Raw genomic sequence first — 27,126 nt, 5'->3', positions numbered from 1 at the left:
CTCTGGGCATCCTGCTGCCATAGGTAAACTTGCTACTGGCGCCTTGTACACGGGGAGAAGGATGTGATTTAGCGCTTTGTTGTGATGTGCAGATGATTGTGAGCTCGGTGGGCAAGCTCGTGGAGTGCCCGGGAGATGATGCATTAACCTGTGCTGTGCTGGAGAGAACCAGGAGGTCACAATGGTGAGGTTGTGTAGGATGTGGACATGGCTGCCTCGCATTGTGGTGGCAATGCTTCCCCAGATCTCAGGTGCAGTATTGGGATGTGCAGATGTCCCGATAAACCAGCACAACAGGGGGAGAGGAGCTGAATAGGAACTCTGCTTTCTTAGCCCTGGGAGGGGGGAGGGATTGCTATCCGTGTGTGATTTAGTTGCCTCAAGAAATGCTCCCTTTAAAACACTTAAGGAATGTGTGCTGCCCCCCAACACTTAACAGGAGTGTGTCCTCTGGAGAAGGGAAAAAAGTTTCATCCAAACTTTAAATTGGAAACTGATTTAAAAGTTCAGTGGAATAAAATAATCCCCACTTGGCCTGCACTTTCTAACTTTTCTCTTAGCAAGCCAGCTGATAGATACTGGTGAGAACACTCCCCTAATGTCTGCAGCCACTGCCTGGATGGGTTTAACCCTGTGTGCCCAGAAATGCTCCTAGCCTTCCAGTGTGCACATTTGTCAAGTTCCTAGGTGGAATCTGTGTTACAGTGAGAACATGTACGGCCATTGTAGTGATGAATGATGGTGTATGTGTGGTTTCTATGGTTGGGAGACCTCACACCAGAAGCAAAATGCATTACTTTGCCTTGTTAGAGAGCTGCTGGATGGCATCATTATTTCATTATGTTAAATGGCTGCGAGGAAGGCATGAGAGCGCTTGTTTAATGCTTTATGTTGGTAGTAATAATACAAAACATTTTTTTTTTAAAGATTATTTATGTATTTTTTATTTATTTTTTTTACCCTAGAAAAGGCCTAATATTTTACTTTATTATTGTATTTTTTTTTATCGTATGCAGTTTGCTCTATTTATCTAATGTAAACCCCCCACTACCTAGTACACACTCCTGTACAGCACCACCAGAAGACTGAATGAGATTCTGCTGCTTCACTTCATAATGGCTGTGTGCTGCCAAAGGAATAGCTTTTCTCCTTTTACTCCTAGACCTCAGTGTAGCTGGTGCTCTGACTGCTTTCTCAAAGCCTTGACATGAGAAAGGAGGATTTAACTTGGCAGCCTGAACAAATGCTCTTTCAGAGGTTTCCAAAGAGATGGTATGAGAGCGGTGAAGGAGAATAACCAAGTATAGTTTTTTATATATATATATATATATATATATATATATATATATGGAATATTGGTCTCTATTCAAGTGGCGCGATAGGAAGTGGACACTGAATGCGCCTTCAGGAGCAGAAGATTCCTCTAATATAGCTTGGAGGCACCCTCTATTTTACTTTATTTTTTAAGGAAATTGACTGGAATTCTTGCCTTACCTGGACTTGTCTGCTGGGCTGTAAGTACATTAGATACAGGCTGACTATTTCCATGTTGTGCTGGCAGCAAAATTCATGTGACAGTACAAGAAATCTAGAAATCTGCTTTTCATTGCATGTGCCTTTCTATTTGCTTAGCACCAATTGAAACGTCTGTTTGCTGTCATGGGAGTACATGTGGCTAGCTGTATTTCTTATGTAAGAGAGTTGGGCTATGTTCACACCATGTTTGTTTGGGACATACGCCTATAGAAGGGCCCTTTAAGGCTGTGTTCACACTGTGCGGCAGTGATGCAGTTTTCAGAAGTTGCTGCAAAAGTGCTGTTTTGTTGGTCTTTTGGGAAAATCGCACCGTGGCTGCAATGTGGTCCCGACACGTGAACAAAGCCCACTATCAATGTATTTGTAAGGCCGTGTTTATGCAGATTCCTTAAAAATGGACTGGAAGACTAAGTAGCTCCATCAATGACGTCAGCAGGGTCCATCATGTGACAGATCTGGCATTGCATCGTGGTTTTCGTTATGACTGGAAGCTATGAGGCAGCCACAAACAGAACCACAAAAAGGGCACGGGTGCCCGCGCTCGTAATCCCCAACTTCATGTAACAAATCTCCTCTACAAGATGAAGAAAATTCCGGCGTAAAATTGACGCGTGTTGTGTTTTATAATATCTGCCTCGTGACAGTTTATTTTTTAGATTTTCTTTTTTTGGATTTCATTCCTTGAAACGTGAGGGGTGAAATCTGCAGCGGAAACATTTCCACCCATGAGCTGGTACTAGAATGGAGAGCGTTCTCGTTTTGGCTTGAAACTATGTGAAATATGTGTCATGATAGACGCCAACGGTCAGTAAGAACCACTTACGTGGCTTCTGTTTTGGATCCAGAGAGGGAATGGATTATATACAAAAACTTCTCACTTTTTTGTCTAGATTTACTAAGAATCTAAAACCATGACTTGTACTTGACGTGGTACTTTCACACTAGCGTTATTCTTTTCCGGCATTGAGTTCCGTCCTAGGGGCACAATACCAGAAAAGAACTGATCAGTTTTATCCCCATGCATTCTGAATGGGGGAGCAATCCGTTCAGGATGTCTTCAGTTCAGTCTTTTTGACTGTTCAGGGCAGAGATAATACCGCAGCATGCTACGGTTTTATCTCTGGCCCAAAATCCGGAACACTTGCTGGAATGCCGCAATTTTTTCCCGTTGACATGCATTAATGCCGGATCTGGCCCCGAGTGTTCCGCATGCTCAGACCGCAAAAAAATGTGGAAAAAAATAAATGCTGGATCTGTTTTTCCGGAGAGATGCATTTCAATGCATTTGTCATACGGATCGGGATCTGATCCGTCTGACAAATGCCATCAGTTTGCATGCGTTTTGACGGATCTGGCAGGGAGTTCCGGCGAATGAAATGCCTGCCGGAATCCTCTGCCGCAAGTGTGAAAGTAGCCTAATGCCTCATACACACCACTGGGTGCGTATTTGGGTCCACGAACCTTGTGCAATCCATGTTTTTCTCACTCCCATTGCTAGAAATGACTGTTCATGTCTGCGATTATGGACCAGAATAGGACATATTCTATGATTTGCAGAATGGACACGCAATCTGCACAAAATGCGCATCAGACATGGATACAAAATATGGTCGCGTGCGCGAACCCTGAAAAGCCAAAATTCGTGTACCTGAAGTGTGTTGTCCAAAGTGATTTGAATAGATGTTTTTGGTCATTTTATTTTTAATTGTGGTTACAATTTCTTTTTAGTTGTGATAGCCGTACATGAGCTTCCCCTCATAAGGACACTGGTTGGCTTCTGTGCCAATGTTTTTTTTATTTCCCTGCCCCCTGTTGAGGGTTGGCAGACAGGTTTTGGTGCTGTGCCTTTTTGGAGGCTGGGGTGTTTTTGTTTTATTGTGGCATCAATCTTCTGTGGTGAAGAGGGAGGAGAGACTGGTGTCCACGGAGCACGGATTCGGCTTTATGAATGACAGAAGACTTGTCCTGACCCCTTTTTTTTTTTTTTTCCCCCTCTTGTGTTCAAGACTAGGATGTTGAAACACCAGCCTCCAGACAAAAGGCACATTGAGCAGCAAGGTCTGCGGCAGAGCACGTGTGACTTGGAGGCTGAATAGGGGGGTTAACTGAATTTAGCAATGTATTCCCCTGATTTAATATGCTGGTAACTCATCTGTGTAGTAGACAGGAATACGCAGGATTGGGAGAATGTGCTGGGAATGGTTTCCTCCTTCATGTGGAATAAATATATATTGTATGTGAAGAGAAAAGCCTCTTCCTAGTGTGCAGCAAGTAACATCTGCAGGTTCCTCAATGTTTACATCCTCAGTAAACCTTGGCCTGCTTCTTCTGTTCCTCTGTTGGAGAACCTGGGGTCTCATTGACAGATTAGATCTTCTATGTTAGTAAAAACCGGTATATAAAACAAAACCCTGCTAGGAATTTCAGTTAATTAGAGAGGTCCCCAATTAGGTCCTTCTTGTAGTAGAGAATGGCTACAAGAGCGTCTCTCTATGTGGAGGACCAAGCGTTTCCATGTGTTATATGTACAGAACACTGTTTTCAATGGCAGTGGTCAGTGGGGTCCCAACAGCACAACATACCGTCACTGGCTTACTATTCCTGGCTGCTTGAAGGGGTGTCCTTTAGGACAGTGTTTCCCAACCAGTGTGCCTCCAGCTGTTGCAAAACTACAACTCCCAGCATGCCCGCACAACCAAAGGCTGTCCGGGCATGCTGGGAGTTGTAGTTTTGCAACAGCTGGAGGCACACTGGTTGGGAAACACTGCTTTAGGACACTGTCCGGATAGGATCTTGAAAAGCCTAAAAACTGAAATGATAGTCAAGACATTCAGGGGAGTTGAAATTCTTTTGAAAGCACTAAACATGCAAGTAACCATATGTCCAGCTCCAGGGACGGCATGCCTTTACATGTATTTTGTTGTCATTGGCAAAGCTTAAGAGGATACCTAAAATGAACTGTTCAAGCGCAGCCACTGCTTCATTCACTTCTATAGGACTGGTGGAAATAGCTGAGCCAGCTATTTTTTGGGAACTCCCATAGAAATGAATAGAAGGCGGCCGCGCATGTGTAGTTCTCCGTTCTTCTGGGACCTGCACCTATCTGACATTGGCATATCCTAGCGATTTGCCACCAGTGTCTTAGGTGAGACAGCCCCTTTAAATACTGAGGTCTAGAAGAAGTAGTGGCATAATCTGTGGTACGTGGTTCATCTCTGGTTTATGTGTAAGCTGGCCTAGTGGTGGTGGACTGTGTGTATATGAAAACCATTGGCTAATGTCATTACCTCCAACAGTAAATGGTTTCTGTCGAGGACTTTTTACACTGTGAATGTTAACTCCTAGTGTCTCTGCCGGTGCGGTATCGAGAGCCCCTAGTATTTTCTTCTGCATTTAATAATGGAATTCTTTTTTACCACTACTATTAATGCACCTAGGCCTGCACTGTTCACGTGTCTCTGATTTTACATGAGAAAATGATTGCATGCAGCATTACATACTGTCTTACTAAACCTTAGACCTTGTTCACATTTCCGTTTTTCACTTATGTGTGCTCTCTGCGTTCTCTGTGCACCTACCCTTTGATTTTAAAATGCATCTGTTCACATATCAGTATATTTTATTATTTATTTTACTGACCATGGGTCAGTTTAAAAAAAAAAAATCAGAGACATGCACTACATTGGGTCGTGACGCAAACCAAGCCCAGTGAGGTCTAGAGTCAGTGAAAACCCACTGACACAACACAGATGGCATCCGCGTTTGGTCTGTTTTTTACTGAGCACTGATAGGAGATGCTCTTGAAAACACAGATTCCTCAAGGATGATAAATGGACACGGGAACGTGAACAAGGCCTTAGAAGCAGAATAAAGTGTCGCACAGAAGCTCCATATCACTGCCGTGCCCATGAGCCCTTATAAAGTGTGTATGTTTGTGCAGTCAATTCTCATGGTACAGATGCAAAGTCTTGGAGTACAGCTCCTGTTTCTAATTTCATACTAATGTAGCTTCTTAGGCTACTTTCACACTCAAATTTTGTACGGCTGCGTCATGGACGGATACGTTCAGATAATATAATTGTCTGCATCCGTTCAGAACGGATCTGTTTGTATTATCTGTAACATAGCCAAGACCATTGAAAGTCAATGGAGGACGGATCTGTTTTCTATTGTGCCAGATTGTGTCATAGAAAACGGATCCGTCCCCATTGTCTTACATTGTGTGTCAGGACGGATCTGTCTGGCTCTGTTTCGTCAGACGGACACCAAGCAGCGTTTTGGCGTCCGCCTCCAAAGCGGAACGGAGCCAAACTGATGCATTCTGAGTGGATCCTTATCCATTCAGAATGCATTAAGGGCAAATCTGATCCGTTTTGGACCGCCTGTGAGATCCCTGAAAGGATCTCAGAAACGGAAAGCCAGAACGCCAGTGTGAAAGTAGCCTTAAATTTACATGGTCTTATCTACAAAAAAATACACTATAGCATGCGATTTTAAAGGTATCTGACATATAAATGATGTAACTAAGAGTATATCTCATACTACTGTCTGTTGGCGGTATTATATCAGTCTGTGTTGTGCTGCATAATAAGGCATTTCCCTGTACGACAGCACTCGGTGATTGCATTGGCACTGTGTACGGAGTTCTCTCCTAGAATTGTGGTATAGCATTCCACCTTTTTAATGTCACAGATTCATACAAAATCCATGAGGAAAAAATGGCTATAGTATATAAAATGTTATTCATTTTATTTTGTTTTTTTATGCATATGGCTTATTTTGTTGCAATGTAATATTGGTGGAATTCTTAGGTGGAACACCTGAGATAATGGTGTACATTTTTACAACACATTTAGGGTCCGTTCACACATCCGTGTGTGTTTTGCGGACCGCACATTACCGGCACTAATAGAATATGCCTATTCTTGTCCGCAATTGCAGACAAGAATAGGATATGTTCTATTTTTATCGGGAACGGAATTGCGGACCCGGAGAAATGAATGGGTCTGCAATTCCGTTCCGCAAAATGCGGAACGAAATTCCGGACCTGTGAATTGACCCTAAAGTGGACCTTTCATGGTTTTTATTTATTCTAGGCTGCCAGCCTGCCTGTTTTAAAAAATATGTCTGCTGTGTCCCCCTGAAGTTCTCACGCTCAGTCTTTAAATACTGAGCATCGGTACAAGGAGGAGGAGACACCAGAGTTTCTCAATGGGCGTCTCCTTCTCTCTGTGCCGTGCCGCGATCCAATCACAGAGGAGAGCGTCACAGCCAGGGAGAAGGTGAGCAGTTTTTTCTCCCTGGCTGTGACGCTCTCCTCTGTGATTGGATCACAGCACAGGGAGAAGGAGACGCCCATTGAGAAACTCTGGTGTCTCCTCCTCCTTGTACCGATGCTCAGTATTTACATACTGAGCGGGAAAAGTTCAGGGGGACACAGGAGCGATATTAAAAAAAAACTTACTTACTGATGACCTATCCCTTGAATTGGTCATCAGTATCTGATCGGTGGGGATCTGACACTTGTGACCCCCGCCGATCAGCTGTTTCAGAAGGCAGTAGTGCTGTGGCCTACTGGCTGCCAATACACCAGAGAGAAATTGTGTCTTATATGTCTGTGAACACTTGCCAATAAAGTATGGAGAAAAAGACACTTCAACAAAAGTGAGTGCTGGAGCCTATATCTTTTTGTTATTTGTTGCACCTTTCAAAGGAGGTTGAAAAACCTGGCACCGTGCACACGGGTACATCCGAATTGCAGACTAAAGTGAGCTGGTATCTGTATTGTATTCAGTCAGTTTTGTCTGCGATTACGTTCAGTTGTTTAGTTTTTTTTATGTGTGGGCGCAATGCGTTTTGATGCGTTTTTTTTTTACGCGCGTGATAAAAAAACTGAAGCTTTACAAACAACATTGAAATGAATGGGTCAGGATTCAGTGCGGGTACAATGCCTTCAGGCCTTAGGTGCAGCTCAGCCTTATTGAAGTGAATGGAGCCGAGCATGATACCAACCACAGCCGCTATACAACAGACGATCAAATACTGATCACTAGGGTTGAGCGAACACCTGGAAGTTCGGGTTCGCCGGGTTTGGCCGAACTTTGGCGCAAAGGTCGGGTTCGGGACCTGAACTTGAACTCGAACCCCATTTAAGTCCATAGGGACCCGAACTTTGGGGCACTAAAATGGCTCTAAAAAAGTCATAGAAAGGGCTAGAGGGCTGCAAAAGGAAGCACAATAGGGGTAAGATCAGGACAATTGCCCTGCAAACAAATGTGGATAGGGAAATTAATTAAAATAACATAGAATTAAAAAGTAAAAAATAATGATCTTGAACTAGGAGGCGGAGGTCAAAGTGAAGTAGGAGGTTGAGGAGGCGGTGGTGAAGGAGGTAGCCAACACAGTTTTTTTATTTTTAATAAATTTAGGAAGACCCCCAAAACGCTGGAGTATAACACTGGCTGGTTAGTACCGGTATACATGTCGATTCTGCACAAGGTACGGACAAGTCCTGTGGGATCCAAGCCTGGTTCATTTTAATGAACGTGAGCTTGTCCACATTGGCTGTGGACAGGCGGCTGCGCTTGTCTGTGATCACAGCCCCCCGCTCCCCCTCAGTGCTGAACACACGTTCAGACAATACACTGGCCGCAGGTCGAGGACGTAAAGGGCAAGCTCAGGCCATGTGCCCAATTTGGAGACCCAGAAGTTGAATGGGGCAGACCCATCAGTACATGTAGGCGTGTGTACACATACTGTTCCACCATGTTGCCTCCTGCTAAGACGTTCCATATCAGCTGGTGGTGCTGGTTGTTGTGGCGTGCTGACAAAGCTATCGAGAGGATAGGTCATCAGTAAAATAAAACTCTTGGAAATCCCTTTAAGGGGGAATTTATTTGAAGTCTGTATTGGCACATTTTAAACCAAGTGTATCAGATGTCGCGTGTTTGATAAATTTGGTGCATCTTTAATACTACTCCCATATTTTTTTCTTTTTTACACCATCCCATTACTGGAATGAATTTCAGACTTTTTTTTTCTTACACTGGAGTGAAACAAGTTAACATAGCTAACCATGCACACTTTCTCAGCCTCTATTCAAAACTGGATTGGGTGGTAAGAAATGTAAGTTTTTGTGCAAGTGAGGTCAAAAAGTTGCTAAGCACATGACCGTATTTTTAGTCCATGACTAATCCACATTTTTTTTTTTTTGTATACCATTCCTTGGCCCATTCATTTCTATGGGTCCACAAAACAAAAAAAAGGAACGGAATGCGGCTGTAATCCGTGTGCTGGCCCCATCCATATGTCGATCCTGCAAATGATAGAACATGTCCTGTTCTTGTCCGTTTTGGGGACAAGAGCCATGTCTATAAATGGGACCGAGAAAAGTGTAGCTTGCACAAAGAAGGCATTTATATTTTGCATATCTGCGATTTATGGACCACAAAACCTATAAGTCTGTGTGCAGGAGAGCTTACATATAGTAATAATTTCCTGTATATGCGGATAAGCGATCGCTATTGTGTACCCATACAGAATCATGTTTGCGGACAGCAGAACCTTGTGTACACCTGCGTAGATGTGCAGCCAGCCTAGAAATTAAGATTTTGGGAGCCAGTTGAAAGATTTGATCACCCAATGAATGATCGTTGGCAGATTCATCAGGTGATTGGTTATCAGGAACAAGTCTTTCTACAAATGCTCACGCTCATCCCAAGGATCACTAAGTGTAAAAGGAGCTTTAGACCAGTTGTCTGAAGATGCGCCAAATGCATCACATTAGCTTAGGCTAGATGATATCATTGGTGCTAGGCTAAACACTTTTGTCTAACATGGTACTGCCTATTGGGGCAACACCCCATACCACACAGCCAGACCTCTCAGCGGATGAGGCTCATTGGATGCTTCTTAAATATGTCTAAAATGAGATGAGCCAAGTTTTGACACAAATTTTGTTATAATTCAGGAGTATCCCAAGTAGTAAATATGGATGATTGTGTGCCAAAAGCAAACTAATGGTATAGGTAGTAAACTTGAGGCATTTTTAAACAAGTCAAGGATCAGGTCAATTTTTGAGGATCAGCATTCTTAGGAATGCTCATTCCCTACAATTGCCCCCATGTTATCGATTGCCTGATTCGGTTGAACCGGTATCAGTGTTTTGTTGATCTGTGATTTGCCAAACGCAGAATAGATACGATCATGTGCATGGGGCCTAAACCTTTCTTAGTGGGGAGATAAGCTGCTGCCAGAGGAGTCTGACCGTGGGTTTCTCCTCTCCCATTCATTACTTATGCACTGTGAGCCAAGTATGCATGTGTATGGGAGGATCAGGAGAGATATTGCCCGACAGCTGTCTTATGTATACGACCTACTTCAATTTATAGTCTTTATTAGACATGATTAGTAAATTGTTTCCAGAGCTTATAGAAGTCAAGTGCACCACTCCTAAAGCGCTAGGAGCACCAGTCAGAAGTAAGTACATAGGCATCAGAAGCATTGGCTACCTGGCTCCTGGGATTTGTCTAGGTTTGGTAAAGTCAAATACATAGGAAGCAAGCATCACAGTAAAATGTGCCAACCGCTGTGTAAGAATGGTTTCCTATTACAAGCCCAGGCCGGGCTCGTCTTGGTAGGGTCAGTGGTTATCTTGATCTAAGAAGTGGCAGGTCTGTAAACCCCACTCCTCCTCCCTCCAGCCTGCGGTGTTTCTTCCCTGGGGAAATCTCTGAAATCTGACCCAGTAACCAGCTGTCTGTTGTGTGGCTGAGAGTCAGGTCCCTTTTCTGCTTCTTTACTTTGGTTAGGCTTCTCTGGGCCATGCAATGTCATGCAAATAACGTCGCTTTTTGCTTTCCTGGGTTACACTATAATCAAAGGAGTGAGGTGTGACCTCTTTCAGCCTTAAAACACATATTTGGCCAGAGTAGAGTTCGAGCAGAGAGCTCTGTGGTCGGTCTCTCTGGATTTCTGTGGCCAGCGACCCGTTATGTGGTGTTGGCTACATTCATGTCTCGCATCGTGCCTTAGATTTAACATGCTGGGGTTTATGTGTAAAAATGGTTTTGTGATCATTTATTGTGAGACACTTTGAGCTTATGTTGTTTCTTAATTCTGTTTTCTGTATGTCCTGTTTATTACACATGTTCCATGTAGTGTGCTGGACCGTGCCAATAGACAGAAACTACTTATACCACATTAGTGAGCAACCTGTCCATCCTGATCAAATACAATCCGCATCTGATTATTCAGTATTAGAAGTGTGGCTGGCCTTGCTTAGGTTAGCTGTAAGGTTATATCCATCCCAACTTCTGTGTTTTCTCTTCTGTGCTGGGTGTCCCTGCTGGGGGAGGGGTGAGATGCTGCCTTATGCATTGTTCTGTTTCCTGACGGGAAGCAAAATCACATTTGTGACCTTTACATCCATCTGCAGGGAGAAACGGTCTGGCCTCCTCTACTAATATGGCCAAAAGAAGCAGCATCTTCTGTCTAAGCTGCGGCATTGAAATCTTTGGTGATTATTATTGCTTTGTATAGCTTTTCTAGAAAGCCATGTAATGGGCTACTTTCACGCTAGCGTTTTTGTTTTCCGGTATTGAGTTCCGTCCTAGGGATTTCTGAATGGAGAGCATTCCGTTCAATATGCATCAGGAGGTCTTCAGTTCAGTCCCTCTTTCGTTTTTGGGACGGAGAAAATACCGCAGCATGCTGCAGTTTTCTCTCCGGCCAAAAATACTAAACGCATGCCGGATCTGACATTAATTTACATTGAAGTGTATTAGAGCCGGATCAAGCATTAAGTGTTCTGGCAAAACGGATCCGGCTTTCTGGTGTGCGCATGTGCAAACCTTTAAATATGCAAAAAAATTGAATAGCGGATCCATTTTTCCAGATGACACCAGAGAGATGGATCCGGAATTTCAATGCATTTGTCAGATGGATCCCTGCGTTTGCGTCCAGATTGCCTGCCGGAATCTTCTGCCGCAAGTGTGAAAGTACCCTTACGGAGCCATCGCAGATCATTATGAGTAACAATTCAGGGTTTGTCAGCAGATTACTTATTATGCCATAAAACGTATCCAACATTGGGGACTACAACTAATTTGAACGTGGATGCGCTTGTTCCCAGATGGCAGGTGAAACATGGCCCATAGGAGAGGCCACGTGCATGGTGTCTTCCCTTGCCAGGTCACCCCCTCCAAATTTACAAGTACAGACTTATGCTTGGATTGTGATGTCCTTTACGGAATATATAGAATGGATATGCCACATCTGCAGACGTATTCTGTGACTGAATAGAAGGCCTGGTCCGTCTGCACTGAACTATGACATTAAACCTATGTTTATCTAGTTTCTTATGTCTATATACATGTACGAAGTATGTAAAAGTCTATATATAGTCTTCAGAAAGCTTTGCAGAATGAGGTTTCTTTCCATTCCAGTTCTCGGTGACGGTGGCTGGGTTTACATTTTTAGGTCCAGTTTTTAAAGCCAAAACCAGGAGTGGATTGGGCAAACTAGAATTAATCTGTCCTTTATATTCACACCTGGTTTTGCCTCCAATAAACGGAATCTAAAAATCTGAGCGTGTAAACCAAGCCTGTGTGAAAGTTAGGTTGTGCGCTGTTTGCACAGTGGAGTATTCAGCTTCTCTCTTCTCGGTGCCGCTCGCTCCTGTGCGTTATCTTCCTGCAGCACAATAGGCTCTGGTTAATGTTTAAGGATCAGGTAACTCATTCATTGCTAGGCTGCAATAAAGGAAGCAGAGCTGCTTGGTAACATTTTTTCAGCAGTGACACACTTCTGTATAAAGAATGTGACATTTCTCAATGTTTGGCGCTAATTTAAACATAAAATGTGTAGGTGACTGCACAGTCTAATGTAACCCGTTATCAGCCATTTCCGTCTAGTGACATGCTATGGCTGTTAGCCAAGGGATTGTTTAGCCAGCAGCTATTTGCCTTATTTTCCCATTAACATGTCGACCAGTAAAATAAGCATGCTGTTTGTGTGAAGGGAAATAACCATCCGTCTGAATGTCTGACACTGATTATCTGGGAGGAAAGGTGATCAGACATGTAAAGATCCAACCTGTCCTATTCAGGTCAGTCAATCAGCATCATAATTGGGAAAGATGCCCGATGGACTCCTCCATGTTTGCCTTGTATTACTATATGTCTTCTGGTAATCATGAGCTACTGCCACTACCATTACTTGACTAGCTTATTGCACAATAATATATATTACAGGAGATGGGGAGAACTCCCGAAATATCATGCTCAAGATGAGTGTGTGAACATAAACTTCTACTGACCCCTTTACCATGGGGGAAGCACCATACAGGCATGGGCTCTTTCTGGCCTTTTCCTGCAGGAGACTAGATGCCAGCTTCTGCCATGGAAAGCTTCATAAGAATGCATGAAGTTGCTCAGAGAGTACAGCTCTCTAATGAGTGTGTAAGTCAAGTACCAGTGTGGGGGTCTGGCAGCAAAGCTCCTGGTATTGGATGAATGGGTAAACCATTGTCCGGCTAGAAGAAACCCAGATTATAAAGGAAACTGCAACATGTCAGAGTTGCACATGAGCATATAATCCATGTAACATAGCTACAGGAAAATAATAGTACGTGTATCAGTAACAAAACATGTATGGTGAATGCTCCTTGAATTGCCGCTCCTGAACTGGACATCATGTAGCCCAAACATAAAGCAATATGGGGGTGATTTATTAACTCCTTTCGCCCAGTTCTCTTGCGTAAAAAGGTTGCAAACACTGTGTTTACAACTTTTTTTTATCGCTATTACAACAAGATGTGACATTTGTACGCCACCCTCACCACTTTCTGAAAAATGGACATGCTGAGGGGAGGTGGGGCCATCAACCCGGCACATTTATCAAAACTGGTGCAAAGGAAAATGAAACTGGCATAAATAAACATAAATCTCCCCCAGTTTGTCTTTGGAGGCTGGGAGGTGCTCCTCCAACACCTGATAGTGGAAGAATGTATTAGTTGAGCAGTTTGGATATTTCTTGAGAAACATGTGGTAGAGGGTTTCAGTGGCTTTTTACACCATTCGGCCTCCCCAATGTCCATTCAGCTTGATTAAACGTGTTAAAGGGGTTGTGCAGGCAGTATGTATTGAAGACCTTTCCTCAGAATAAGTCAGCAATATCCGACACCGGCACAGTTTGAAGAGAGCGCTCCATGCAAGCGTTACTTCCTCGTCCATACAGTCTTCAAGTCTCGACGGCACAATGTAATTACAAGTACTGGTACCATTCACTTGAACAGAGCGACTACTTGTATTTACTCTGCGCTGCAAGGAAGGCGACGCACAGTGTCCTGAAAAGGAAGCGGCGCTCGCATGGAGTGCCGCCTACTCTTCAAACAGATGACCGGCACTGGTGCCGGGTGTCAGAACCCCACGATCAGATATTGATGACCTATCTTAGGTTAGACACGTGAGCCCAGCCTGAGAATGCATCTCCCACCACAGCGCTAGCTGTGCTTCAAATGCTTTCAACCAGCAATTCTGTTTCATTTGGTAAGATTTGGCAAATCTTTAAAGCAAATGGAATCCAGTGTTTTAATGTGCCATGAAGCAACCTGGCTTTGAAGTGTTGAGGTGTACAGAAGCAAGTCCTAAGCACCACCCTGACTACACCTATAATACATTCGCTTATATAGATATTGTTTTTGTGACATAGCTGATTATGTTACCTTTGCAAGCTACTTCAATTCCATATTGTCTGGGGGAAAAAACTTTATGAAGCAATTTGGACATTGGCGTCAAATCCTTCCCATTGTAGAGTTGTATAATTGAAGCTCCCTGTGCCAAGAGCTGCAGCCATAGACTACAAATCTCCTCTCTCAACAAGTGACTGTGTTACCATGTCAAACATTACAAATAGATTTGGTTATGTATCACTACATAGATGTGTGTTTGCATTTCCCTGGCTCTGTTTACACTTCCAGCAGTCAAAAATTGCTAAGGTTTTAATTATCTTGTATTGCAGCAGAGGAACAAAGAAGACATTGTATGTTGGGAAAGAGAGGTCATCTCAGGTCTTCCCTTTCTTCAGTAGAGGTGGTCACTAAAACTGGGCATACATTTTAAGGCCCCATACACATTAGACAAAGTCAGCAAGACCTGAAGTGTTGTGTTTATGACGGCCTCCTGACCATATCTCCCAATTGCAAATGTCGGGTGTGGGGGGAGAAAATCTGTGTCTGTGGCCTACTCCCCTCTAGGCTGAGCAGAGCGTGCCTGGTGTATGGGAGGTGAATGGTGCATGCTCTTCTTGGCCACGCCTGCTTGTTCTTTAAATGGGCGGAGCCGCAGCCAAACGTGTCTTGTCTCTGCCAGAACAAAGCCAATCCTTCTAAGGGCCCTTTCACACTTGCGTTGTCCAGATCCGGCATAGAGTTCCGTCGTCGGGGCTCTATGCCGGAAGAATCCTGATCAGGATTATCCTAATGCATTCTGAATGGAGAGAAATCCGTTCAGGATGCATCAGGATGTCTTCAGTTCCGGAACGGAACGTTTTTTGGCCGGAGAAAATACCGCAGCATGCTGCGCTTTTTGCTCCGGCCAAAAATCCTGAACACTTGCCGCAAGGCCGGATCCGGAATTAATGCCCATTGAAAGGCATTGATCCGGCCTTAAGCTAAACGTCGTTTCGGCGCGTTGCCGGACCCGACGTTTAGCTTTTTCTGAATTGTTACCATGGCTGCAAGGACGCTAAAGTCCTGGCAGCCATGGTAAAGTGTAGCGGGGAGGGGGGGAGCAGCATACTTACCGTCCGTGCGGCTCCCGGGGCGCTTCAGAGCGCCCCAAGCGCATGGATCACGTGATCACATGGAACACGTCATCCATGCGCAGGGGGCGCTCTGACGTCATTCTGGAGCGCCCCGGGAGCCACACGGACTGTAAGTATACCGCTCCCCGCTCCTACTATGGCAACCAGGACTTTAATAGCGTCCTGGGTGCCATAGTAACACTGAACGCATTTTGAAGACGGATCCGTCTTCAAATGCTTTCAGTACACTTGCGTTTTTCCGGATCCGGCGTGTAATTCCGGCAAGTGGAGTACACGCTGGATCCGGACAACGCAAGTGTGAAAGGGCCCTTACACTTTTATATCTGACCATGACCATTAAATTGAGTTTGGTTGACATTAATCTAATGTGTAATATCCATGATGCGGATATATTTAATTATTATTATGATGGTCTTTCCAACGCTGCGGTTGAAAATAATTGAGGAACTTAGTAGGCATACCATATGCTAAGGAGCCAGGAAGGAAGTGGAACCCTCACTCACCGTAGACCAGGGATCAGCAACCTGTGGCACGCCAAGCTGCTGTGAAACTACAACTCCCAGCATGCACATTTACTCTGCGGTTCTTATAACTCCCATCGAAGTGAATTGAGGATTCTGGGAGTTGTAGTTTGTAAATAGCTGGAATGTCGGAGGTTGCTGATCCCTGCCGTAGGGTGTCGGTGTGGAGGAGACCTTTATTTGCTTCACTGAATGGTAGCACAGTAGACATGGTTGACACGCCATATTCTCTTGTACCTCTTTTGGGCATCATGGTGGCTCAGTGGTTAGCACTGGTGCCTTGCAGCACTGGGATTCTACATTCTAATCCAACCAAGGACAACATCTGCAATGGGTTCATATGTTCTTCCCGTTTTGTGTGGGTTTCCTCCAACTCTCCAAAGACATACAGATAGGGAACTTAGATTGTGAGCTTAGGGAAGAGCGAATTTCATATTTTGAAGTTCGTGTACGGGCTAATGTTGTGGTATTTACTGAATTGCGTTATGGATTCCGTTACCACAGACCATAACCCAATTCCATGACAGAATGCCTTTAGAAGCATTCCGTCATAATAGAAGTCTAAGGGCTGCTTAACTGATTCGTCCCGTTTCCGTTATGCTGGAGTCCTTTCCTGCACCTAGTGAGCACCACTGGGGACAGTGAGTAATGCTAATGTCTGTAAAGCGCTGTGGAATATAGTAGCGCTATATAGGTGAGTAAAATAAAATATCCGCCTTATTTGTATGACCTATAGAGCTTCAAATTCCTCACAGAATGAGGAGGCTGGCATGGACTGAAGTCAATGGCACTGCAGTAGATGTGATGCTCGGCAACATTAGATGATATGGTAGTTCCAGGTCTCTACTGGCAAGGTTCTTTCTCCTGGTATTTAGCACCCTAAGATCGACATTGGGGCTAGTTCCTTTTGTAAGCCAAGGCTTTTTTTTCCGTTAAGGCAATGTGTGCAGTTTCTGGGCTTTAGAGAGCAGATGGTTAATTCATGGTTCACTATTACAGTCACAGTGTTTCGCCTTCCAATAACAATTCTCTGCTCTATTTGCGTAAAAGGGTTTTTCTTAAAAGGAATCGTTCCAGTTTGTTATTTGTACAGACTGAGCATAGGAGTTGATGTCCCGCAATAAGTTAATTAAGCTGAAGAGGAAGTCTATCTCCAGTATTAATAAAATAATATTGCACGCTGTACCACACTGTTCTTGTTCTGGTAGTAGGCCTTTGTGCTTCATTAATGGCCGTGTTTGTTAAATGGAAGGAATTTAATACCAAAAATATTTCTAAATACAGCCCATGGCAACCAGTCACATTACTGCTTCCGTTCTCCAATTAAGGGGAAAACTATCATTTGTTTGACCTGGATACTTGCTCCAGTGTTCCTTTTGTATTCAACTCTATACATGTCACCCAAATGTATTTGAGATTATATGTAGGAGTTGTCCTGTATTTGAAACCCCTGCCCTGTTTGGGACCCTCTCTGTTAGAGTAGATGGGCTCTGCTGAGGGAACCCCAGCTCAGGTCAGCTGCACACTGCCGAGTCTTACATGGTCGTCCATCCATTGTGCGGCCTTCCCCATGAGTTCTACGAAGTTCTCATTTAGTTCTCCAAACTCCTAATTTCACTTGGGTGTGGTTTATGAACAATCACAGTAGGTTTTATCTTAATTTTTTACGCAGGACTGGTCCATTCGAGTCAAGGGGTCATAGGGAAAAGGAGATGCTGTGTGGTGGTTGGTAGTTGTTTTTCACACATGAGAAACACTGATAGCAGATAGAGGCAATCCAGATGGAAAAAACGGAAACGCTGAACAATCGCAGACCAAACCGATTCAACTGCTATGCAAAGTCATCTTTTTTTCATTGAACAGAATAGGGGTGATTCCCATAAGACTTGTCCGCTTAGAAGCAGTCACCGATCATAGTTTTGTTGTAAAAGAGCAGAATATAAAAATAACAAAATGACAGATTTCACCTAAGAGTGGCACTGTTTCTGGGGAAAAAAATAGACTCCCCCCTTTAAAAAAGAGTTTGGAACATTAATAGTATTGTCACCAGCAGCCATCATACAGCTGGGCCTCCCTGTTTGATGCCGTGTCTCCCACTACTGATGATGACCGAGGAGAAAGTGACGCTGCATTACGTGCACATCGCTGATCCTTGCACAAACCACACTTATGAATATGATTTTGCAATGATTTTGGCAGTATAAAGTGGAGAAATTAAATTAGGGTGTCTCCCACTTAGTACTCATCCCTGTTAAAGGGGTTGTCCGGGTTCAGAGCTGAACCCGGCCATCCCTCCATTTTCACCCAGGCAGCCCCCCTGACTTGAGCATTGGAGCAGTTCATGCTCCGATGCTCTCCTTTGCCCTGCACTAAATCTCGCAGGGCAAAGATATATTTTTGGGAAATCTGGCGATGTACCGGGGCTCTCCATGGGGCTGCCAGGAAGCTTCCGTCCGGCCGCGTGTTATTGAAAACAAAAGAGCCTGTGCATGAGATGCTCCGATGCTAGCCTCAGGGGGGCTGCCTGGGTGAAAATAAGGGTATGTCCGGGCTCTGAACCCGGACAACCCCTTTAACTGGAGCCATATCACCCACAGCTTTTTGCTCTATAAATTTGGCAGCATCCTTTGAAAACAGATTATTCTGGTCTTGGAAAACCTCTTCTTCAATTTGTAAATGTCTGCTTCTATGTGACAACTTTGGTTTGCATTTAATGTAAATTCTTTGTTGGGCAGTATTACAGCTGCGGTAACTGGTTTTGTGCTGCGTTGTATGCTGGATACAGGACCTTCTAAGAGTAAAGATCTCTTTTGAAAGCTAACGTAATTCCTGACACAACAGGAGTTGTCACAAGAAATAGAGTATTGATTTCCTGAGTCTAGTTAGCAGAGGAATGAACACTGCAGTCACCGTCATTATGCCATGATCAGGCTAAGGCTTAGAGAATACATCCATGTTATGCATCTGGCTCCTAATCTAAACCGTTCTAACAAAAATGTTCAGAACCAACCAGCAGATCTACTGTGTTGACCTGCCACCGAGAGGTTATCTTCTAGACAAATGGTCATATGTTCTTATTCTGCACTCCGTTTATTACATATTGATCAGAGAACTCTGCTGAATTTAGCACATTTTTCTATTTTCCTTTTTGTGACCTTGGTAAAAAAAAATTGGTTGACCTTTTACATATACTAAATGCAAATTGTTGTTAAGATGGTCATTGCTATGTTTTGCATAACTGCATCATTAGAGGGCGCTTAGAAACCAAGTGCACTGCAACATTTCTGAATGTGATCACACCTTCTCACCTATAGTCTTCCATAGACCTCTATGCACGTCCTCCATATAAAGATACCGTGTCAATGAGGAACCCGTCTATCTGACTGGTCATTGATGTGCAGGGTAATACAATTTCCAATATTTTTCACCCAGAAGAAATGGGGGAAAAATGACGATATGGCCACAGTCAGTATTTGTAAGCCAAAAATGTCAATAGCGCCTACAGTAAAGCAGTTTAATGGAGCCGTATGTGCCCCTCATATGTTTTGGACCCACTCCTGAATTCCGCTTACAAATATGTTAAATTGGCCTTTGTCTGAGTGGTTTATGAACATGTTGCCTTGAATATATAAAATATTACCGTCCTGAAAATTTTAAAGAGGCATAAATAATCTTTTGTGAAGGAAGCTGTAATTTTGCAGTTTATTTCTTCTGAGCTGCGGTCACTTGACCATGTCCATGCAGCTCCTATTTCCATGGATGTGTGAGAGCAGCACCAGGGGCAGTACCATACCTATCTGGATGGGAGGGGCTAGAAACTAGATGGGTGTTGTAAGGGGCGGTGCTGGAAAGCGAGAAGTGCATCATGGGTTTGATTGGATACAGGATGGACACAAACCAGTGCGATTTGTTCACATGGCGAAGACGAGTCAGGAGAGTCTAAATTGGAGAAAAAAAAGCATGTAAGTGAACATATCTGTAAAAAAAAAAATAGTAATCTTAGCGAAACAACATTTAGGTTTACTGCAGACTTTGTTTTTAGGGATCTGCAGTGCATGTTCTTAGGCCAATTATTTACCCGAAAATAGGCCAGAGGAGCGTCCTGTTGACATTTTTCTATATTGCATTTTTTAACTGTATAGATAAACTCACTGGCATCTCTCCAAAAATGCACCTCATGGTACAGGTGCTTCCAAGCCTTCTGTTATAGGTATACAATGGGAAAGCTTTCTAACATACATCTCAAATGAAACACTTGAATGTAGTGTGAACTAAGCCTGACACTCTCTAGGATTCAGTTATTTCTTTTTGAGTAGTCATTAGCTCCTGTAACTTGTATGTTGTGTTCAGACACTATAAGAAAAATAGGAAAAAAATGAATGGCTGACCATTTTAGCTGAGTTCACACCAGTGCTTCAGATTCTGTTGTGCTGAACAGAAGTCCTGGAGCGGTTACCTGACAGACTCCATTCAGTCATTCACTATAATGGCATCATGTATTAGTGCCGGAATGCCAGATCCGTCCTTCCGGTCTGCGCATGCGCAGACCTTTAAAAGCGTGAAAAAATAAAATACCGGATCCATTTTTCCGGTGTCATCAGGTATTTATTTTTTTTCAAGTTTTTAAAGGTCTGCGCATGCGTAGACCGGAAGGACGGATCCGCCCTTCCGGTATTTTATATGCCGGATCAGGCACTAATACATTGCAATGCATTTTTCTAACTGATCAGGATCCTGATCAGTCTGAAAAATGATGTGCGTTTGCATACAGTTTTCCTGCCCCTCAAACTGCCTGCCGGAATCCTGTGTGAAAGTACCCTTATGGGGTGTACATTGAGTGGCTATTTATTAATTTATACTTTTACAATCATGATTTAAATGTTGTATTTAGATTAATTATACTATCCACCCTTGAAATGTTTTATTACATTATGCTTTCTTGAAGGAGCTCAATCACCCCTGATCTGTGACCCAGAGAGCAAGGGTGGCTCCATGTTGATAGATGCATATCTGTGCATGTTTTTATAACTATTCTGTAATGCCTAATAAAGGTACCCTCCACTTAAATAAACCAACGGGGAAGGTTTAATTTCTATTTTAATTTTCTGTTGTCTAAACCTGGGGTGTGTCTTATAGTTCGTTGAGTCTGTAAAATCTGGTACATTAGCTAAAATCTGAACAATTTTCTTATGGAAACTATATTCCTATAGTTATCTTATATGCAGTTGATGTAGGAGACAAAATATGAAAGCTAAGATTAACCATTGAATCTCTCTGTGCTGATTTTTATTTTTATTTTTTTCTCCAGAGGGTTTTCAGAGTTTTCTGATTAGGGCTGAAACAATTACTCAAATGAATCGATTAACATAAAAAAATCCTTGATGCAATTTTTTTTCTTCGATGCTACGTTTGTGCCATGTGACCACAGAGTCTGAGTGAAGAGCTTGCTATTACTCGTGCTCCGTGGTCACACGCCTGCCCGCACAGCGCTACACTGGATCCTGATGTACACACATAGTCAGGTCCCAGTGCAGCGCGTGAAGAAGATGGAAGATCTCTGGAGTGTCGGCAGCACCCCTACAGGAAAGGTAAGTATTTTAGTTCACTGGTGCTGCGGCTGGGCACTGATAGCTAGGAGGGGATGTGGGGGAAGCTGGTGGCACTGGGAGGGGAAGCAACTGATGACATGGGGAAGCTGGTGGCTTGGAGGGGGAACTGGTCGGACTGCTGGAGGAACTAATTGCATTGGTGGGGGAACTGATGGCACTGGAGGGAGCTGGTGGCAAAACGGCGGGGGAACTGATGGCACTGGGGGAGAGCTGATAGCACTGAGGGGAGCGACTGGTGGCAGGGGGCTGATGAGTTTTTCTAGAAAACATTCTTTTAGTTTTGTTTTTTCTTAGATTACTCGATTAATCGTTTGGATTAATCGGTAGAATACTTGATTACTAAAATAATTGATAGCTGCAGCCCTATTTCTGTCCCAATTTGACTTTCATAAGTATCTAGAATAGTAACCACATGTGAGCTTGGTGCTGGCTTACTTTTTTTTATAAGCTATCCAAATTAAAATGTGTTGTGTGTGGTTTTTTTTTTTTTTGTTTTTTTTTCTCTCTCTCCGTGTGTGCAAACTATATATGAATTATGGTTATTGAAACGAACAAATGTTAAAGTGAAACCAGATATGCAGGGCTGTGGAGTCATAGCTAGGTTTGGGTGGAGTGGGAGTCGGTACAAATATACCGACTCCAGCAAAAAAAATAAAAAAAATCTGTTAATATTGTGTAATAGTTTATTTACTCTTGGGCCCCTTTCACACGGGCGAGAATTCCGTGCGGGTGCAATGCGGGAGGTGAACGCATTGCACCCGCACTGAATCCGGACCCATTCACTTCAATGAGGGTGTGCAGATGAGCGGTGATTTTCACGCATTACTTGTGCGTTGCGTGAAAATCTCTGCATGTTCTATATGCGGTTTTCGCGCAACGCAGGCCCCATAGAAATGAATGGGGATGCGTGAAAATCGCATAGCATCTGCAAGCAAGTGCGGATGCAATGCGATTTTCACGCATGGTTGCTAGGAGATGATGATAATAAATTGATAAGTCAGTTTACTGTATTATTTTCCCTTAAACCTTGGTTATAAAGGAAAATAATAGCATTCTGAATACAGTGTGCTTACTAAAATGTTGCTTGAGGGGTTAAAAAATAAAATGCTAATTAACTCACCTCATCCTCTTGTTCGCGCAGCCGGCATCGTCTTCTTACTTCATCTTTCAGGAACTGCAAAAGGACCTTTGACATCAGCGCAGGTCCTGTTGAATGAAGATTACGTCAAAGGTCCTTTTGTAGTTCCTGAAAGATGAAGGAAGAAGACGATGCTGGTTGTGCGAACAAGAGGATGAGGTGAGTTAATATATATATATATTTTTTTTAACCCCTCAAGCAACATTTTAGCAAGCATTCTGTATTAAGAATGCTATTTTTTTTTCTTCCTTTATAACCATGTTATAAGGGAAAATAATAAAATGAATAGAACACCAAACCCGAACTTCAGTGAAGAAGTCCGGGATCGGGTCTGGGTACCACATTAAGTTTTTTCTTACGCACGTGCAAAACACATTGCACTTGCACGGAAAAAACTGAACATCGGAACGCAATCGCAGTCAAAACTGACTGCAATTTGCATGCCTACTCGTGCGGTTTTCCCGCAATGCACACACGACGCATCCGGAGCAAATCCGGGACGCCCCTGTGAAAGAGGCTTTAGAGGACCTTGCGATTTTCTGTTTTTGTGATTTTATTTATTTATTTTCTCTTTTTCGTTTTTCATTGCTTGCCTTCCCTGAGTCATAACTATTTTATTTTTCCATTCACATGGCCTTTTGAGGGCTTATTTTTTTTGTTTTTTGTGGGACAAGTTGTACTACAAATTTCTTTGCAGGGGGATCTGTACTACTTTTCAGTGATGGCATTTTTGAAGTGTGTGTGACTTTTTGATCACTTTTTTAATAAAATTTCTTTGGGGAGTTGAAGTGAAAAAAAATGGCGAATTGGCCATATTCATTTTTTTTTTCCTTTTACGCCATTTGACGAATCTGGTCTGTTGCCCAGGCCGACAGTTTCGTTCCCATGTGTGCCAAGGACAACATCCATTGACAGGTGCACACTTAAGGCCTCTTTCACACGAGCGTGACATGTTGGCTACGGATGCGTTCAGGGTGCGTGCAGTGAAACTCGCACCATTTTGCAAGCAAGTTCAGTCAGTTTTGTCTGCATTTGCGTTCAATTGTTCCGTTTATTCAGCGCTGTTTCAATGCGTTTTGATGCGTATTTCATGTGCGGAATAAAAAATGAAAGGTTTACAAACATCTCTTGTACATAGACCCATTGAAATGAATGGGTCAGGATTCAGTGTGGGTGAAATGCGTTCACGTCACGCGTTATAACCGCAGCAGCTAATCACAGGCCTCAGTTGTGACCTGCTTCCCCGTGTGTCACATGTGATGTCACGCAAGGGGGGCAGGTCAGTGTTGTGGCCTGTGGTTGGCTGCAGCGGTCACGTGTGCCCCTGTCAACAGATGTTGTCCTCAGTGCATGTGGGAGTGGAACTGCTGGCCCAAGAGCCCAACAAACTAGATCCAGAGGCAGGAATCGCATGAGCATCACCCCCACCCTGGGTCAGGCAGGTCTGGGCCACTCTTTTAGTGTTGGATAACCCCATTTTAAGGTGTTGTCTGGGAACAAGTAACCTTTCACAGGTGCCCGCAGCCTGCCTCTGCTATGGAAAGAAACACACCTACCTACTCCCCACTGCTATGGTTCTGCGTGTCGGCTCTTGTGTTTTTCATGCGCCGTTCCACAGCTTGTTTGTTTTGTCCTCGGCACAGTCATGATCATCTGCTTCACTGCAGCCAGTAGTTGGCTTCAGCGGAGATGTGTCTCTTGTGGACATGTAACCACTGAAGCCTGTCCTTGGCAGCAGTGGAACAGATGATCATGTCAGAGCGGAAGTAAAGAAGCTGTGGACAGGGTTTTGCGGTTATTAAATGTATAGTGCATTACATATTTACTTACAGGAACTTTTGTCCAGCCAAATCCCGGCATATTTGTTGGGTAGTGGACAGATCTCCGCCAGATCCTATTACAGTCAATGGGGTCATTAGGCATGCAGTAACATCCGGCTATGCTGGATCCAGAGAGCTCCGGCAGGCTGTTCTTTGCTGGGACAGCCTGCTAGAGACCTCTAACCGGAGATGTTAAAGAGGCCAGCGTAGCTTGAATACTTGCATAATAGAAAAAGCCCAGTTACCATTTTACTACAGGAAATTTGTTACTACTGAATTATTGGCCATTAATGAAGGACTCTGAGCTGGAGTTGGGGTGTGGAGGAGTTGGAGGAGTCAGAACTTTCACTTACCGATTGCACAGCCCTATAGATATGGACAAGTGCAGAACTTCTATATTTTTGCCACTAGTTTTGCAGTTTACAGGCTGACCGACAAACCATATGAAGGAAGAATTATTTACTGCCACCCCAATATTTTATATTGGTTTCCTTTTCCATTTATTGGTCGGTCTTGTGATCAGGAATACACTTAGTATTCTTTAGCTAACTAGTGAATGAAGACGTACACAACTTTGCTTGAATGTTCTTCTTGTACCCATTAAGCTAACATTTATTCTAGCGCATGATATTTTTTCTGCTAACGCAATCACCATCTTCAGATACAGAGAATTGAGTTCTATGGAAAGAAAAAAAAAAAAGTTGAATTTCATGGTCTGTTGGAAAGAAGGCTGGAGGGGACTCTGATGTTCCTCTTAGTTTGCTCTACTGAGCCTCACTTATATAGTTCAGGCAAAACTGAGCACAGCTAAAACTGAACTGGTGTATCTAGGTCAATGGTCCTAATCCTTGCTTTTTATTAAGGGATGGTCTGCAAAATATTCTCTTATCCATTATGTCTAGAAATGGAAGCAGCAGTGTAACTGCACAGGCTTGTCAGGGGTCTAGGTTATGTTCGGCTTCAGTCACAATCCTGGGTTAACGCTTTCTCTGCCAGAAGGCAGGGGGACCATCTTGGTTAATAAACTACAGGCGTGTGAGCAGTGGCTGCTGAAGCAGAAGTAACTCTCAGTAGCTAAAAGGTTGTACTGATACTCTGACAGCGTTGTGACAGTGCTTGGTGTCTACAGTGCTAGTGGGGCCCATTTAACCCCTTATTTCTATGACTGACAAAACTTTGGGATGCTGGGAGTTTCCTCCAAATATTCTCGTGTAACAAGGAGGGTATGTTTATGCTCAGCAGTTGACCTGTCATTTGTGTAATGGCAGATTTACACACAATTGCCGGTACAAACTCTTGTTCCTAATCTACCCATGTAGATATGATGCCGATCGCCTGATTAACATAGTTTATCAGCCCAAAGACATCTGTCCATCCAGTTCAGCCTGTTATCCTGCAAGTTTATCCAGAGGAAGGCAAAGAAAAAAACTGAGGTAGAAGCCAATTTTCCCCACTTTAGACTTCTATTAAGTGGCCATAGACTTCTATTATGCCTTTAGAGGCATTCCGTCATGGAATTGCATTATGGTCTGTTGTAAGGGAATCCATAACGTAATTCAACATATACCCGAATCCAAACTTCAAAACTTGAGGTTTGCTCATCCCTAATCCATAGGACTGGAGGTATGGCTCTCTACATGTGTTTATATTTCTGCTGTCGCTCATTACCACAGGTTTGTTCTGGCCACTCTATTTAGGTTTCTGTTGTGAGGCTCTGTCGCTTTTCCACTCTCTTAGGCCCCATTCACACAACCATATTTTTTTTGTGGATTGGATGCGGACCTGTTCACTTCATTCATTTCAATGGGGCTGTATGTCTGTTCTGCAGTCCTATTCTTGTGCGTTTCTGGGCAAGAATAGGCATTGTTACAATTGGTCCGCAAAAAACAAAAACAAAACAAAAATGGATGCAACACAGACTTCATCCATATTTTTTTGCAACCTAAGGCCTCATGCACACGTTATTGCGGCTCGAGTGCGGACCCATTCACTTCAATGGGGCCGCAAAAGATGCGGACAGCACTCCGTGTACTGTCCGCATCCTTTGCTCTGTTTCGTGGCCCCGCTAAAAAAAAATAGCATGTCCTATTCTTGTCCGTTTTGCGGACAAGAATGGGCATTTCTACAATGGGCCACCCGTTTTGATCACGGACTGCTTCCGATTTTTGCGTATCCGCGGTTTGCATACTGCAAAAAACAGAACGGTCGTGTGCATGAGGCCTAACACTGTATTTGAGGTTTTCTCATCCAACACAAGCTGATTGTAACCCTTTGCATATGACGTACTGCTCCTTATTTAATTTCCTTAGAGACTTCTGACTGCTCTCCACAGCTAGAAACCATTTGAAGCTTCATATTTCTTGCTTTCTTCCCTGCTTTACGTCAACAATTTCTTGCTTTAGTGATGTATGTGTGTGTATTGTGAGGAAAGAAACATCCTTCTGTATAAATTGGTGGATTTAACTAGTTGCAGAGGTTAAACTACTAGGCCCCAAGGACAAGATATTTATTAGGGCAACTTACAGGATCGTAGATATGTGAATGGTCAGTCGGTGTCGGATTATAGTATGGCATTTTATAGGCAGACTGACCATAAACAATTGCACGGATAGGCAGTGTACCGGAATAGGTGAAGTAGCATATAGTCAGGGCAATGAAGAGTTGTAGCTAGTAAGAAA

General features: G+C 43.5%; 1 long non-coding RNA gene across 1 annotated transcript in view; it reads left to right on the top strand.

Moving 5' to 3' along the window:
- LOC122942458 overlaps window positions 1–27,126 on the top strand; it is a 109,067-nt gene that overhangs the window by 354 nt on the left and 81,587 nt on the right. The window lies entirely within an intron of this gene.

The sequence above is a fragment of the Bufo gargarizans genome, chromosome 6 (assembly GCF_014858855.1).
Source record: "Bufo gargarizans isolate SCDJY-AF-19 chromosome 6, ASM1485885v1, whole genome shotgun sequence".
Taxonomy (NCBI): Eukaryota; Metazoa; Chordata; class Amphibia; order Anura; family Bufonidae; genus Bufo; species Bufo gargarizans.
This window is presented reverse-complemented; position numbering and strand designations above follow the sequence as displayed.